The sequence below is a fragment of the Pleurodeles waltl genome, chromosome 7, assembly GCF_031143425.1.
Source record: "Pleurodeles waltl isolate 20211129_DDA chromosome 7, aPleWal1.hap1.20221129, whole genome shotgun sequence".
NCBI classification, from domain to species: domain Eukaryota; kingdom Metazoa; phylum Chordata; class Amphibia; order Caudata; family Salamandridae; genus Pleurodeles; species Pleurodeles waltl.
Window position 1 is genome coordinate 1,555,439,935 of NC_090446.1, and position 15,367 is coordinate 1,555,455,301.

General features: G+C 51.0%; 1 protein-coding gene and 1 long non-coding RNA gene across 2 annotated transcripts in view; one reads left to right on the top strand and one right to left on the bottom strand.

Moving 5' to 3' along the window:
* The window catches only part of LOC138247473 (phospholipase A2 inhibitor and Ly6/PLAUR domain-containing protein-like), a 725,203-nt gene that overhangs the window by 393,688 nt on the left and 316,148 nt on the right, over nucleotides 1-15,367 (bottom strand). The gene's annotated exons all lie outside the window — the stretch shown is intronic.
* Nucleotides 10,715-15,367, top strand: part of LOC138247472 (uncharacterized) — a 242,162-nt gene continuing 237,509 nt past the window's right edge. Inside the window, exons 1-2 of the long non-coding RNA XR_011194518.1 lie at nucleotides 10,715-10,797; nucleotides 11,092-11,214. This is a non-coding gene — a long non-coding RNA (uncharacterized lncRNA). The remainder of the gene's footprint in view (nucleotides 10,798-11,091; nucleotides 11,215-15,367) is intronic.

The window sequence follows — 15,367 nt, forward strand, 5'->3', positions numbered from 1 at the left end:
GGCCTGGCTGGACCCCAGGAGAGCAGAAACCTGTCTGAGGGGTTGGCAACAGCTGCAGTGAAACCCCGGGAAAGGCAGTTTGGCAGTACCCGGGTCTGTGCTAGAGACTCAGGGGATCACGGAATTGTCTCCCCAATGCCAGAATGGCATTGAGGTGACAATTCCATGATCTTAGACATGTTACATGGCCATGTTCGGAGTTACCGTTGTGACGCTATACATAGGTAGTGATCTATGTATAGTGCACATGTGTAATGGTGTCCCCTCACTCACAAAGTCCGGGGAATTTGCTGTGAACGATGTGAGGGCACCTTGGCTAGTGCCAGGGTGCACACACACTAAGTAACTTAGCACCCAACCTTCACCAGGTGAAGGTTAGACATATAGGTGACTTATAAGTTACTTAAGTGCAGTGGTAAATGGCTGTGAAATAACGTGGAATTGTCAGAGCTCCCTATGGGTGGCAGAAGAAATGCTGCAGCTAATAGGGATCTCCTGGAACTCCAATACCCTGGGTACCTTAGTACCATATACTAGGGAATTATAAGGGTGTTCCAGTATGCCAATGTGAATTGTTGAAATTGGTCACTAGCCTGTTAGTGACAATTTAGAAAGCAGAGAGACCGTAACCACTGAGGTTCTGGTTAGCAAAGCCTCAGTGAGACAGTTAGTCATCACACAGGGAACACATACAGGGCACACTTATGAGCACTGGGGCCCTGGCTGGCAGGGTCCCAGTGACACATACACTAAAACAACATATATACAGTGAAATATGGGGGTAACATGCCAATTTCACCAATTCACATTGGCATACTGGAACACCCTTATAATTCCCTAGTATATGGTACTGAGGTACCCAGGGTATTGGGGTTCCAGGAGATCCCTATGGGCTGCAGCATTTCTTTTGCCACCCATAGGGAGCTCTGACAATTCTTACACAGGCCTGCCACTGCAGCCAGAGTGAAATAACGTCCACGTTATTTCACAGCCATTTACCACTGCACTTAAGTAACTTATAAGTCACCTATATGTCTAACCTTCACCTGGTGAAGGATGGGTGCTAAGTTACTTAGTGTGAGGGCACCCTGGCACTAGCCAAGGTGTCCCCACATCGTTCAGGGCAAATTCCCCGGACTTTGTGAGTGCGGGGACATCATTTCACGCGTGCACTATATGTAGGTCACTACCTATGTATAGCGTCACAATGGTAACTCCGAACATGGCCATGTAACATGTCTAAGATCCCCATGATCCCCCGAGTCTCTAGCATAGACCCGGGTACTGCCAAACTACCTTTCCCGGGGTTTCACTGCAGCTGCTGCTGCTGCCAACCCCTCAGACAGGTTTCTGCCCTCCTGGGGTCCAGCCAGGCTTGGCCCAGGAAGGCAGAACAAAGGACCTCCTGAGAGAGAGGGTGTTACACCCTCTCCCTTTGGAAAAAGGTGTCAGGGCTGGGGAGGAGTAGCCTCCCCCAGCCTCTGGAAATGCTTTGATGGGCACAAAGGGTGCCCATCTTTGCATAAGCCAGTCGACACCAGTTCAGGGATCCTCCAGCCCTGCTCTGGCGCGAAAGTGGACAAAGGAAAGGGGAGTGACCACTCCCCTGACCTGCACCTCCCAGGGGATGTGCCCAGAGCTCCTCCAGTGTGCTCCAGACCTCTGCCATCTTGGAAAAAGAGGTGTTGCTGGCACACTGGACTGCTCTGAGTGGCCAGTGCCATCAGGTGACGTTAGAGACTCCTTCTGATAGGCTCTTACCTGTGTTACTAGCCTATCCTCTTTCCTAGGTAGCCAAACCTCCTTTTCTGGCTAGTTAGGGTCTCTGCTTTGGGGAATTCTTCAGATAACGAATGCAAGTGCTCATCAGAGTTACTCTGCATCTCTCTCTTCACCTTCTGCCAAAGGATCGACCGCTGACTGCTCAGGACGCCTGCAAAACCGCAACAAAGTAGCAAAGACGACTACTGCAACCTTGTATTGCTTCATCCTGCTGGCTTTCTCGCCTGTTTCCTGGTGGTGCATGTTCTGGGCATAGCCTGCCTCCTTCTTGCACCAGGAGCTCTGAAGAAATCTCCAGTGGGTCGACGGAATCTTCCCCCTGCAACCGCAGGCAACAATAGACTGCATCACCGGTCCTCTGGGTCCCCTCTCAGCACGACGAGCGTGGTCCCTGGAACTAAGCAACTCTGTCCAACTGACTCCCACAGTCCAGTGACTCTTCAGTCCAAGTTTGGTGGAGGTAAGTCCTTGCCTCCCTACGCTAGACTGCATTGCAGGATACTGCGTGATTTGCAGCTGTTCCGGCTCCTGTGCACTCTGTCAGGATTTCCCTCGCGCACAGCCAAGCCTGGGTCCCGACACTCTAACCTGCAGTGCACAACCTCCTGAGTTGTCCTCTGGCGTCGTGGGACTCCCTTCTCTGACTTTGGGTGGACTCTGGTTCACTCCTCTTCTAAATGCCTGTTCTGGTACTTCTGTGGGTGCTGCCTGCTTCTGTGAGGGCTCCCTGACTTGCTGGGCACCCCCTCTGTCTCCTCATCCAAGTGGCGACATCCTGGTCTCTCCTGGGCCACAGCAGCATCCAAAAACCCTATCTGCGACCCTTGCAGCTAGAAAGGCTTGTTTGTGGTCTTTCTGCGTGGGAACACCTCTGCAAGCTTCTTCACGAAGTGGGACATCCATCCTCCAATGGGGAAGTTTCTAGCCCTCTTCGTTCTTGCAGAATCCACAGCTTCTACCATCCAGTGGCAGCTTCTTTGCACCCTCAGCTGACATTTCCTGGGCATCTACCCACTCTCGACATTGTTGCGACTATTGAACTTGGTCCCCTTGTTCCACAGGTACTCAGGTCTGGAAATCCACTTTGGTTGCTTTGATGGTGATGGTCTTCCTTGCAGAAACCCCCTATCACGACTTCTGTGCTCTCTGGGGGTTATAGGTGCACTTTACACCTACTTTTCAGGATCTTGGGGTGGGCTATTTTTCTAACCCTCACTGTTTTCTTACAGTCCCAGCGACCCTCTACAAGCTCACATAGGTTTGGGGTCCATTCGTGGTTCGCATTCCACTTTGGAGTATATGGTTTGTGTTGCCCCTATACCTATGTGCTCCTATTGCAATCTACTGTAACTTTACATTGCTTGCATTACTTCCTTTAGCTATTACTGCATATTTTTGGTAATGTGTACATATATCTTGTGTATATTTGCTATCCTCATACTGAGGGTACTCACTGAGATACTTTTGGCATATTGTCATAAAAATAAAGTACCTTTATTTTTAGTATATCTGTGTATTGTGTTTTTTTAATGATATTGTGCATATGACACCAGTGGTATAGTAGGAGCTTTGCATGTCTCCTAGTTCAGCCTAAGCTGCTCTGCTATAGCTATCTTATATCAGCCTAAGCTGCTAGAAACACCTCTTCTACACTAATAAGGGATAACTCGACCTGGTACAGAGTGTAAGTACCCCTTGGTACCCACTACAAGCCAGGCCAGTCTCCCACACCTGTTTCCTGGTGGTGCATGCTCTGGGGATAGCCTGCCTCCTTCTTGCACCAGGAGCTGTGAAGAAATCTCCCGTGGGTAGACGGAATCTTCCCCCTGCAACCGCAGGCAACAAAAGACTGCATCATCGGTCCTCTGGGTCCCCCCTCAGCATGACAAGCGTGGTCCCTGGAACTCAGAAACTCTGTCCAAGTGACTCCCACAGTCCAGTGACTCTTCAGTCCAAGTTTGGTGGAGGTAAGTCCTGGCCTACCCACGCTAGACTGCATTGCTGTGTACCACATGATATGCAGCTGCTCCGGCTCCTGTCCACTCTTCCAGGATTTCCTTCGTGCACAACCAAGCCTGGGTCCCCGACACTCTAACCTGCAGTGCACAACCTTCTGAGTTGTCCTCCGGCGTCGTGGGACTCCCTTTTGTGTCTTTGGTTGGACTCCGGTTCACTCCTCTTCTAAGTGCCTGTTCCGGTACTTCTGTGGATGCTGCCTGCTTGTGTGAGGGCTCCCTGACTTGCTGGGCGCCCCCTCTGTCTTCTCATCCAAGTGGTGAGATCCTTGTCCCTCCGGGGCCACAGCAGCATCCAAAAACCCTAAACACGACCCTCGCAGCTAGCAAGGCTTGTTTGCGGTCTTTCTGCGTGTGAACACCTCTGCAAGCTTCTTCTCAACATGGCACATCCATCCTCCAAAGGGGATGTTTCTAGCCCTCTTCGTTCTTGCAGAATCCACAGCTTCTACCATCCGGTGGCAGCTTCTTTGCACCCTCAGCTGGCATTTCCTGGGCATCTGCCCACTCTCGACATTGTCGCAACTCTTGGACTTGGTCCCCTTGTTCCACAGGTACTCAGGTCCGGAAATCCACTTTGGTTGCTTTGCTGGTGTTGGTCTTCCTTGCAGAAACCCCCTATCACGACTTCTGTGCTCTCTGGGGGTTATAGGTGCACTTTACATCTACTTTTCAGGGTCTTGGGGTGGGCTATTTTTCTAACCCTCACTGTTTTCTTACAGTCCCAGTGACCCTCTACAAGCTCACATACGTTTGGGGTCCATTCGTGGTTCGCATTCCACTTTTGGAGTATATGGTTTGTGTTGCCCCTATACCTATGTGCTCGTATTGCAATCTACTGTAACTTTACATTGCTTGCATTACTTCCTTTTGCTATTACTGCATAATTTTGGTTTGTGTACATATATCTTGTGTATGTTTGGCATCCTCATACTGAGGGTACTCACTGAGATACTTTTGGCATATTGTCATAAAAATAAAGCACCTTTATTTTTAGTATATCTGTGTATTGTGTTTTCTTATGATATTGTGCATATGACACCAGTGGTATAGTAGGAGTTTTGCATGTCTCCTAGTTCAGCCTAAGCTGCTCTGCTATAGCTACCTTCTATCAGCCTAAGCTGCTAGAAACACCTCTTCTACACTAATAAGGGATAACTGGACCTGATACAGAGTGTAAGTACCCACCACAAGCGAGGCCAGCCTCCTACAGTAATAAGTTTCTCTTCCCCCTTTACAACTCATGTAGGTCAGAGCCCACCAGAAAAAAGATATTTGGCGTGCCATCCCTAAGGACGTCGGTACCCTGGGGGTCTACCACAGACGGAGCACCCACTGCTGGAAAAGATGGGAGGACATTCGCCGCTGGAGCAAGAAGACGGCGGAGGCTCAGCTGAGGATGGCCTCCCAACGTGGGAGGGGTGCCCATCGCACCATGACCCCCCTGATGTTCAGGATCCTGGCGGTGGCATACCCGGAGTTGGATGGGCACTTGAGGGCATCACAGCAGTCACAGGGGGGGTGAGTACACTCTCATTCTGCTGATTTTGCGCGCAGTGGAGGGGTCTGGGTGGGGGAGGAGGGCTGTGGGTTTCCCTAGGCCAGGGCGAGTTCCGTAGGCAAGGTCCCTCTGTAAGGCAGGCCATGTGGCACCCCACCGCACCTCTGTAGAGTGACAACTACACCTAGTCATGCCACTGTGTCATCCATGTGCGCAGATGTCGTCCATAGCCTAGTAGGCCATTTCCCAGGAATTGAACAGTGGAGCCCAAGAGCGCGGCGTAGTGCAGGGGGCTTCTGTGTCTGTCGTGTCCGCCAACGGTAGCAGTAATGCATGCACTCAACATGTCTTTCTTCTGTCGTCCCACCCCCTTTTTGTGGTCTCCCTCTTCTTGTGTGCATTAGCATCATCAGGCGGAGGTTCAGTGGCACCGGAGCACGAGGGGGCTGCATCCCACATGGCCATGGAGGGCCGCACTACGGACTCGGACTTCACCAGTGGGATGGAGGGTGAGGTGAGCTCCACGGCAGGGACAGGAGCTGAGACCAGTGACACGGACTCGTCCTCTGATGGGAGCTCCCTTCTGGTGGCTTCAACATCTGTGCCCCCCCATCTACAGGTACAGCCGCCACCCCCCCTTCCAGCACCGCCCTCCCAGCAGCCCCTCAGCCTTTGCCCCGTGCCCGCTCACCCGGGAGGGTGGGCATCACCTTCGCCCCAGGCACCTCAGGCCCTGCCTCGGTCACCCCTGCTGCCCTCAGTGAGGAGGCCATTGACCTCCTCAGGTCCCTCACTGTTGGGCAGTATACCATTTTGAATGCCTTCCAGGGTGTAGAAAGGCAGTTGCAGCAAACAAATGCATTCCTGGAGGGCCTTCATTCTGGTCAGGCGGCCCTTCAGCGAGCTTTTCAGACTCTGGCCTCAGCACTGATGGCAGCCATTGTCTCTGTGTCTAGCCTCCCCCTCCAACTTCCTCCACCCAGACCCAATCCCCTGTACCCCAGCCTATCACAAGCACACCTCTAGACCAACATGCACACACGTCAACACACAAGGGAAGCTCAGGCATACATAACCACCACACATACCACAGGCACTCACGCAAGCATCAGACACATGCAGACACACCAACATCCACTGCCTCCACTCTGTCCCCCTCCTCCTCGTCTCCCTCCTCCCTCCCAGTCTCGTCTACACTCACACCTGCATGCACTACCTCTACAGCCACTACGTCCATCACCAGCACACCCAACACCACACCCCGCTCACGTGCACTCACCACTCCCACTACCAATCACACGTCCCCTGTGTCCTCTCCCAGTGTGTCTGTGACGCCCCCTCCCAAGATACACAAACGCAGGCATACACCCACCCAACAGCCATCCACCTCACGACAGCCTCCAGCGCATGCACCTTCACCCAAAGTCAGCAAACGAATACCTCCTACAACCACAACCTCTTCCTCTACTCCCAAACCCCCCCAGCTACCCTTCCCAGTGTCTCCCAAAAACTTTTCCTGTCCAACCTTGACCTCTTTCCCACACCTCCCCCACCCCGTCAGTCTCCTAGGTCCCGAACTAGCACCTCAGCCACAACATCTCCGGGACCAGTGGTGCCTGTAGTCACCGGAATCTGGAGTACACTTTCCCACCAGGGCAGCCAGTGTGGCACGGAGCCACAGCACAGACAGTCCCCCACCTGTCAAGCATCAGAAGTTGTCCAGTGCCCGGCGGGAGAGGGGGAAGACTCCAGCCACCAAAGCCGTTTCCAGGGGTACAGGTGGGAGTGTGGAGTCAGCTGCAACACCTTCCAAGGTGGGGAAGGGGCACAAGAAACTCAGCAAGGCTGGGAAGAGCAGCACGGCAGAGAAGACCGCCATCAACCCGCTGCCCAGGAGCCCACCGCCAGCACCAGCCCAGCTGCCCAGGAGGCCACCACCAGCCCTGCTGCCCAGGAGGCTACCGCCACCAGCCCAGCTGCCCAGGCGGCCACTGCCAGCACCAGCCCTGCTGCCCAGGAGGCCACTGCCACCAGCCTAGCTGCCCAGGAGGCCACCGCCAGCACCAGCCCTGCTGCCCAGGAGGGCACCGCTAGCACCAGCCCAGCTGCCCACGAGGCCAGCACCAGCCCAGCTGCCCAGGAGGCCACCGCAACCAGCCCAGCTGCCCAGAAGGTCGCCAGCACCAGCCCTGCTGCCCAGGAGGCCACCACTACCAGCCCTGCTGCCTAGGAGGCAACCGCCATCATCCCCGCTGGGCCAGAGAGGACTGCCAGCACAAGCCCCGCTGGGCCATGAAGTACCGCCAGCACAAGCCCCACTGGGCCATGAAGGACCACCAGCACAAGCCCCGCTGGGCTAGAGAGGACCGCCAGCACAAGCCCCGCTGGGCCAGAGAGGACCGCCAGCACAAGCCCCGCTGGGCCATGAAGGACCGCCAGCAGCTGAGTCACTGCAAAGGAGCCCGCCGCTCCAAGCACCGCTGAACAGGGCACCGCCGTCTCAAGCACCGCTGAACTGGGCACCACCATCTCAAGCACGCCGAACTGGGCACCGCCATCTCAAGCACCGCTGAACAGGACACTGCCATCTCAAGCACCACTGAACAGGGCACCGGCGTCTCAAGCACCGCTGAACTGGGCACCACCGTCTCAAGCACCGCTGAACAGGGCACCGCTGTCTCAAGCTGAAATGGGCACCGCCAACTCAAGCACCACTGAACAGGGCATCGCCGTCTCAAGCACCGCTGAACTGGGCACCGCCTTCTCAAGCACCGCTGAACAGGGCACCACCGTCTCAAGCACTGCTGAACAGGGCACTGCCGTCTCAAGTGGAGAGATCCATCCACTACCTCTGTCCTTAGCAGGATGATGCACTCTGGGCACCATGCCCCATCCAGAACCAGTGGAGAGATCCATCCACTACCTCTGTCCTTAGCAGGATGAAGCACTCTGGGCATCATGCCCCCTCCAGAACCAGTGGAGACTCTTATCCACTTGAGAGACTGTGGCTTTGCACTCTCCAGGATGGAACAGTGGGCAACCCACCCACTGTATAGACTTGAGAAACTGTGGCTTTGCATTCCCCAGGATCGAACAGTGGGCAACCCACCCAATGTATAGACTTGGGAGACTGTGGCTTTGCACTCCCCAGGATTGAAGAGTGGGCATGTGGCCCCCTCGTGGAATTGGCGTTGTGCACTCAAACGGCTGAGGTGCCCCCCCTTTCCCTACCCCTGAGGTGCCTGTTTTGTTGCGCTCTGATGCCCCTGCAGTGTTCTCTCTGTCATGGTCGGGGATCTTGTGTGGGCCTCGCCCATACCGTGTGGGCCCAGTGTTCCACAGACTTAATTGGAGCACTACCTGGACTACTATGCTTGGTGTATATTTTGTTAATGGTGTATATATATATTTTCTCCTACTTGCTTTTAATATATTACAATGGTTACACTCATTTTCTTTGGTCTTTGCATTCTTCCGGGGGTGTGGGGGCGTGTAACTGTGATGTATCAATATGTATTAGTGTGTGAGGGTGGGGGTGGGTGTGTTGCGTGTTGCATGTGTGTGTGTCCCTGTTTTTTCCCTCCCACCTCCCCTGTGTCGTAGGTGCAGTACTCACCGTTGTCTTCACCGCCGGCGTTCGTGCTCCTGGTAGAGGAGCAGGAAGACTATCGCAGGGAGAATTTGGAGTTCCGGATCCATGGTGTCCTCGTTCCTCATGGGGTGTGTAGAGGTGAGCGTTTTCCCTTCGGAATCCTGTTTCCGCCGTGTTTTTATCCGCAGTAAATCCACCCTGGAAAAGGTGGCGGATTGGTAGGTTGTGATACTGTGGGCGGTACTTTGTCTCCCGCCTGTCTGTTGGCGATGACCGCCACGCTGTTGATACCGCCGTGGCGGTCGGAGTGTTAAAGTGGCTGTCTTTGTTGGCGGTGTCCGCCACGGTCATAATTGCAAAATCTTTACCGCCGGTCTGTTGGCCGTCTTACCGCCGCTTTAACACCGACCGCCAGGGTTGTAATGACCACCTTAGTCTGTAGGAGTTATTTGCCTCCAGTTAGGGAAAAAACTGAAACATGGTTTCCTGTGAAGCCAATTGGTTTTTTCAACTGCAGCAAGTGTAATATGTGCAATATAGCTTTACATAAAACTTTTACGTTCAATTTCAATGGTAGCAAAATATATAAGATTTTGAACTTCATTAAATGCAATACCAAATATGTAGTTTACATATTGATATGCGAATGTAAGAAAATCTATATAGGAAGCACCATCCGACCCTTAAAAGAGAGGATTCAGGAACATATGCCTGCTTTAAGAAGTAATGATCCATCATCTCCTATAGTTCGCCACGTTAATAAAGAACATACTTCGACAGAGGTCCCTGAGATTAGATTTATGGGGATCAGCCAGACCCTGGCGCATCCCAGAGGTGGTAATCGTGAGATAGAACTTAGAAGGAATGAGGTAAAATGGATAATTAGACTTAAGAGCATAGAATTTGGCATGAATTTAGATCATGAAATGCATTATTTTTTATCATAGACGATTTGAGCAAGATTAAAGTATGTACAATGTGGTTTACATCTTTTAAATAACTGATGTGTTTATTGTAAAATGTCAGTATTTTGGAAATTCAGGAAATGATCTCATTACTAACATAATACGAGCACTGGGTGTTCCTGCTGTTTTGACTCTCTGACCTGCACTTCTTCTCTATGGTCTTTCTAACGTTCCCTCCGGTTCATATATATCGTCTTCCATACAGACATAGACAAATGAGAACTTGTTATTATGGACATATGAGTGTTTAGACTTTGGCCTTGACAGATATTTTTATCACCCAATAGATTCAGCATTCTGTTGACAATCTATATGGAACTTTATCAGAGTTCCATCAATGGCTGGCAGACGGTGTTTTTATTTTTACATGAGGGGACACGTATATACATATATACGGAAAAGCATTGTCCCACTTTGCTTCCTACTTTACTATGAGTATGCTTAAAGTCGGTGCTGGATATTGTGGATACTGCAAAACACCAATTATAATAAGGTATGGTGTATTGAACAAATAGTAGGTTGCTTGGATTTTTTTGTTTTTTCATTACTTCTCATAGTTCGTCCTAATTACTGCTATAGGTCGGTTGTTTATAATTTTTCACTGTAAATTTACAAATGCCGCCATACGGTGATGAGCTATTCAAATATATTTTTTAATTGATTTGGAACCATTCACATTGACGACTGCGTGTTTTAAGTTGATCCTTGGCTAATGATGAAAAAGTTGTACATGGATTTGATATGTGGATTATTACACTTCGAGATGGCGTGCTGAACCACTACACGATGAGGAATGGCGCGGATACATGTAGACAAGATCGCGTCGTCCCCTTTCTATTTCTATTGTATATAAGAGGGCTATGGATGAAAGTTGAGACTTGCGTTCGACTCGGTCCGGACATACTGCCGGTGCTTCTGGTGATCTTTTTGAGACGAAATACCGTAATTAACAGGATGTTTTTGCAATTTTGGGGCATGATATGCGGTAGAAGTAAATACAGGGGTCATTTTTATAATTTGATGGCTCGGCATGGGATTGTCTGATCGGGTGAAACTTTTCGAAAGTAATATATTGTTAGATGTTGTTTGCACCGCGTTTGGGTCTACTATGAACTATAATGAAAAGTTTAAAATTACACAGCTTAATATAAATATATAGTAAAGTTGAGGGACTTCTGTGAGTAAGTTTTGAAACGTATTACTCAGTTACGTGATTACAATTCGGTTTCATTCTAGAGTTACTCCATGTGACAAATTTGAGAAACATTGGAAGATGGTTGTTTGATATCCCTCATGGCTTTAAAACTTGGATATATACTTCAAGGATTAATCTTCATGTACATATGACAACTCAGACAGGTCAGTTGATATGTTGGGTCTAACAATTGGCAGCTTTACAACCCTTTGGGTTTCTTCAGACAGATTCTAACCTCTGCTTATATATCTCTAATGATTTTATAGAACTACAAGGATGAAGATTTTATATTAGGAGGTATTGATTTGTTATTTAAAAAATCTGATTCTATGTCAGTCTGGAATTTAGCTATTCACAAAATTGCCTGCCAGTTTATTCAGTATGCACAGAGTGGTGCTGGTTAATGGTATGTGGCTTGCCCCTCCTTTTGTTTCTCTCTTGTTTATATGATTCTTTGAGGTGACCATTCTAACACCTGAATTTGGTATATGGTGTACACATATTGAGAGGAGTGTATTTGTTATTTTTGTTTTTAATTATGTGTCCTGTAATAACTTGCAAATTTATGTTACTGTTTAAACAGCCTTGATAAAGTCCGTAACAGGACGAAACACGTGTTGGCTGTATTCCATATCTCACAAGCTGAAAGAATCTTTGGATGTACTCATCTTGGACCACATTATTTGATGTTGTGTTGGATTTAATTATTTTTGTATTCAAATAGAATATTGGGTCCAGGTTCAAACTGTTGTAACATTGATTGGTTTCTGCATTGATGGCATGCATATGTTGGCCAAAATGGGATGTAGTTTTTAAGATGTATGTTTGTATTCATTAAATACGTTTTGTTTATGTTTAGTTCTCACAATTTGCTTGCCACATACAAACTACTGGGTAACATTTCTTGGATAATTGATGGGTTACAATTGGATTGACTATAGAATTTTTGTGAATCCATTATATTTGATTTATATTACTTCTTATACTATTGGTGTGCTCCACATGATGTGTTTCTGTGTATAGTTACAATTCTCACACAGGCCTGCCACTGCAGCCTGAGTGAAATAACGCCCATGTAATTTCACAGCCATTTTTCACTGCACATAAGTAACTTATAAGTCACCTATATGTCTAACACTCACTTGGTGAAGGTTAGATGCCAAGTTACTTAGGCCCTCATTCTGACCTTGGCGGGCGACAGAGGCCGCCCGCCAAAGTCCAGCCGGCAGAATACCGCTGCGCGGTCAAAAGACCGCCGCGGTTATTCTGAGTTTCCCGCTGGGCTGGCGGGCGACCGCCAGAAGGCCGCCCGCCAGCCCAGCGGGAAACACCCTTCCATGAGGATGCCGGCTCCGAATGGAGCCGGCGGAGTGGAAGGGGTGCGACGGGTGCAGTTGCACCCGTCGCGATTTTCAGTGTCTGCATGGCAGACACTGAAAATCTTTGTGGGGCCCTGTTACGGGGCCCCCTTCAGTGCCCATGCCATTGGCATGGGCACTGCAGGGGCCCCCAGGGGCCCCACGACACCCCATACCGCCATCCTCTTCCTGGCGGGCAAAAACCGCCAGGGCCAACGACCGAGGAGGGAACACCGCCAACAGGCTGGCGGTGCTCCCATGGGCATTCTGACCGCGGCGGTACAGCTGCGCCGCCATGGGGATTCCGAGCCCCGTACCGCCATCCTGTTCCTGGCAGTTTTGGACACCAGGAAGAGGATGGCGGTATGGGGTGTCGTGGGGCCCCACAAAGGTTTTCAATGTCTGCCATGTAGACACTGAAAATCGCGACGGGTGCAACTGCACCCGTCGCACCCCTTCCACTACGCCGGCTACATTCGGAGCCGGCATCCTCATGGAAGGGTGTTTCCCGCTGGGCTAGCGGGCGGCCTTCTGGCGGTCGCCCGCTAGCCCAGCGGGAAACTCAGAATAACCGCAGCGGTCTTTTGACCGCGCAGCGGTATTCTGCCGGCGGGACTTTGGCGGGCGGCCTCCGCCGCCCGCCAAGGTCAGAATGAGGGCCTAATTAGTGTGTGGGCACCCTGGCACTAGCCAAAGTGCCCCCACATCATTCAGGGTGAATTCCCCGAGCTTTGTGAGTGCGGAGACACCATTACACGTGTGCACTATACATAGGTCACTACCTATGTATAGCGTCACAATGATAACTCCGAACATGGCCATGTAACATGTCTAAGATCATGGAATTGTCCCCCCAATACCATTCCGGTATTGGGGAGACAATTCCATGATCCCCCGGGTCTCTAGCACAGAACCCGGGTACTGCCAAACTGCCTTTCTGGGGTTTCCACTGTAGCTGCTGCCAACCTCTCAGACAGGATTCTGCCCTCCTGGGGTCTGGACAGCCCCGTCCCAGGAAGGCAGAACAAAGGATTTCCTCTGAGAGAGGGTGTTACACCCTCTCCTTTTGGAAATAGGTGTGTAGGGCTGGGGAGGAGTAGCCACAGGTGGTGCCCATCTCTGCATAAGCCAGTCTACACCGGTTCAGGGATCCCCCAGCCCTGCTCTGCACGAAACTGCACAAAGGAAAGGGGAGTGACCACTCCCCTGACCAGTACCTCCCAGGGGAGGTGCCCAGAGCTCCTCCAGTGTGTTCCAGACCTCTGCCATCTTGGATTCAGAGGTGTTGGGGGCACACTGGACTGCTCTGAGTGGCCAGTGCCAGCAGGTGACGTCAGAGACCCCTTCTGATAGGTTCTTCGCTCTTGGTAGCCAAACCTCCTTTCTTGGTAGCAAAACCTCCTTTTCTGGCTATTTAGGGTTTCTACTCTGGGGTATTCCTCAGATAACTAATGCAAGTTCCTCTGCACTTCCCTCTTTGACTTCTGCCAAGGATCGACCGCTGACTGCTCCAGGACGCCTGCAAAACCGCAACAAAGTAGCAAGACGACTACCAGCAACATTGTAGTGCCTCATCCTGCCGGCTTTCTCAACTGTTTCCTGGTGGTGCATGCTCTGGGGGCTGTCTGCCTTCACCCTGCACTGAAAGCCAAGAAGAAATCTCCCGTGGGTCGACGGAAACTTCCCCCTGCTAACGCAGGCACCAAAAGACTGCATCACCGGTCCTCTGGGTCCGTTCTCAACCTGACGAGCGTGGTCCCTGGAACACAGGAACTCTATCCAAGTGAGCCTCACAGTCCAGTGATCCTTCAGTCCAAGTTTGGTGGAGGTAAGTCCTTGCCTCCCCACGCTAGACTGCAAACCTATGTGCTGCAGGATTTGCAGTGGCTCTGGTTTCTGTGCACTTCTCCAAGGATTCCTTTGTGCACAGCCTAGCCTTGGTCCCCAGCACTCCGTCCTGCAGTGCTCAGCCCTCTGAGTTGGACTCCAACGTCGTGGGACCCTCCTTTGTGACTCTGAGCCAGCTCTGGTTCACAAATATTCTAAGTGCCTGCTCCAGTACTTCTGCGGGTGCTGCCTGCTTCTGTGGGAGCTCTCTGAGTTGCTGAGCGCCCCCTCTTTCTCCTCCTCCAAGGGGCGACATCCTGATCCTTCCTGTTCCCCAGCAGCACCCAAAAACCTCTACCGCAACCCTTGGAGCTAGCAATGCTTCTTTGTGGTATTTCTGCATGGGAACACTTCTGCAACCTTCAGAATGCCGTGGGACATCTTCCACCCAAAGGAGAAGTTCCTAGCTCTCTTCGTTGTTGCAGAATCCTAGGCTTCTTCTATCCAGAGGCAGCCTTCTTGCATCTTCATCCGGGGTTTCCTGGGTTCCTGCCCCCCTGGACACTATTGCGACTCTTGGACTTGGTCCCCTTGCCTTGTATGTCCTCAGGTCCAGGAATCCATCTTCAGTGCTTTGCTGGTGTTTGTGGTTCATGCTGAATCCCCCCATCACGACTGTTGTGTCCTATTGAGGTAGTAGGTGTACTTTACTCCTACTTTTCAGGGTCTTGGGGTGGGGTATTGTAGGAAAGTACCATCTTGCCTGGCATGTTACCCCCATGTTTCACTGTATATATGTTATTTTAGTTGTATGTGTCACTGGGACCCTGCTAGTCAGGGCCCCAGTGCTCATAAGTGTGCCTGAATGTGTTACTTGTGTTATGACTAACTGTCTCACTGAGGCTCTGCTAACCAGAACCTCAGTGGTTATGCTCTCTCATTTCTTTCAACTTGTCACTAACAGGCTAGTGACCAATTTTACCAATTTACATTGGCTTACGGGAACACCCTTATAATTCCCTAGTATATGGTACTGAGGTACCCAGGGTATTGGGGTTCCAGGAGATCCCTATGGGCTGCAGCATTTCTTTTGCCACCCATAGGGAGCTCTGACTAGTCTTACACAGGCCTG